Below are 2,340 nucleotides of genomic sequence, written 5' to 3'. Positions count from 1 at the left end.
ATGAATGTTGGAGGGGATGTGGGAAAACTGGGACACTGATGCATTGTTGGTGGAGTTGTGAAAGAATCCAAGCATCCTGGAGAGCAATCTAGAATTATGCCCAAGAAGTTATCAAACTGTGCATACCCTTTGACCCAGCAATGCTACTACTGGCTTTATATCCCAAGGAAATACTAAAGAAGGGAAAGAGACCTGTATGTGCCAAAATGTTTGTGGCAGCCCTTTTTGTAGTGGCTAGAAACTGGAAAATGAATGGATGCAACCAATTGGAGAATGGCTGGGTAAATTATGGTATATGAATGTTATGGAATATTATTATTCTGTAAGAAATGACCAACAGGAGGAATACAGACAGGCTTGGAGAGACTTACATCAACTGATGCTGAGTGAAATAAGCAGAACTAGGAGATCATTATACACTTCAACAACAATACTATATGAGGATGTATTCTGATGGAAGTGGATATCTTCAACATAGAGAAGAGCTAATCCAATTCCAATTGATCAATGATGGACAGAATCAGCTACCCCCAGAGAAGGAACACTGGGGAATGAGTGTGAACTGTTAACAGCTTTTATTTTTCTCCCCAGGTTATTTTTACCTTCTGAATCCAATTCTTCCTTTGCAACAACAACAAAATTAGGTTCTGCACATATATATTGTACCTAGTATATACTATTACATATTTAATATATATGGGAATGCCTGTCATCTAGAGGAGGGGATGGGGGGAAGGAGGGCAAAAAATTGGAAAAGACAGGAGTACAAGGGATAATGTTGTAAAAAATTACCTATGTATTGTCAAAAAATGTCATAATTATAAAATTAATTTTAAAAAAAAGAAAAAAAGAGAAAAAGAATTATTCCAATTCTTCCACTTTGACCAGTGAGTGAGGGATAAGGCTGCAACAAAGTGCAACCACCACTAGAAATGGTAGTTACAGAAGCTGTATCATTGGTAAGAAGCTGTGTCTCAGTAAGAAAATGCATTGCAAGGGTTCAGTAATTTTAGAGTTGGACATTGCATTGAAACATTGTTCTGAACAGGATGGATGGAAATAAAGGAGTCAGTTATTTATGATGGAAAAAAAAGTTTTTTTTTGTTTTTTGTTTTTTGTTTTTTTGTTTTTAACAGACAACCAGGAATTCAGGATCACTGTAATGGATAGCTTGCTAACATTGCTGAATAAAATGGGAAGGATTATTAATATCAGTAATGATTTGATCTTAGAGTGGTATCCTTTCAGTACTTTGGGTATCTCACTCAGAGACAAGCACAGAATAGAATAGGATTGAATTCTTCTTGAAACCAAAAATAAATAAATAAATAAACAGTCTCTGCTGGTAAGAAGAATCTATGTTGTTAGACCTATGATGAAGTTGGTAACAATGGAGCAATCCATTTACAATTTCATCACAGTAATCATATTTTTTTTTGCCACAAGTTCAACACTTATTTTATGATGATTTTGAGAAGTTCCTATGACATGTGAATGGCTGTTAGTCAACAATTATTTATAAAGTGTCAATATGTGCCAGACACCATGTTAGTGCTGAGGATTTAAAAAATGCAACCCCCCAAATTAAAAAAAAAAAAAAAAAACAATTCCCCTTTTCAAAGGAGCTCATAATTTCATGTTGCCTAATGATATGTAAATAATTTTTTATACACAAATATGTTTGTGTTTATGGACTAAAATATTTGCATCTTAAATTTTTTTGTTTTCCACTTCTGTCTTTTTCTGACTTTCACTGAATCATGGGTCCCTGGCCAAAGTACACTTCATAGATAGATAGATACTTTACTTTCTATGACAAAGAATCTCAACCTCAGAAGAAACGTGCCACATGAGTAACAATTGAACACAAATTAAGCCTTGTGCCCTATAATCTCTGCAGGTGTCCTAATCACTCTCCTAGGGCTGCCATGTCAAATGTACAGTGCCAAATGGAACTAATGAAATGTAGAAGTGTGAGTAATGAAAAATCCCCAGTGAGTTGCCTATGAAACAACATTATAAAACATGCAGACTCACTGCCTAGTAATGTGACCGTGTCTGAAGTCAAATAGACCTTCAACTATGAAATGGAAGTTTGTCAAGACTTTACTATGTATGATATTTGGCTCCTCCAGCAAATTTTTCAAACAGTTTTGAAAATTATAAATAAGAAGATAATTCAAGCAACTGTCCTCCAGTGAGGAAGATATTTACTCAAAGATTGACAAACTGAATTAGTTAGAAAGACAAATGATATTTATAAAAAGTATAATAATAGCACTAGTAACCTTTGTATCATTTCTAAATAACAGATTTTTTATGTATAACTGAAAACTTGAA

Source organism: Sminthopsis crassicaudata, chromosome 3 (assembly GCF_048593235.1).
Source record: "Sminthopsis crassicaudata isolate SCR6 chromosome 3, ASM4859323v1, whole genome shotgun sequence".
NCBI lineage: Eukaryota > Metazoa > Chordata > Mammalia > Dasyuromorphia > Dasyuridae > Sminthopsis > Sminthopsis crassicaudata.
This window is presented reverse-complemented; position numbering follows the sequence as displayed.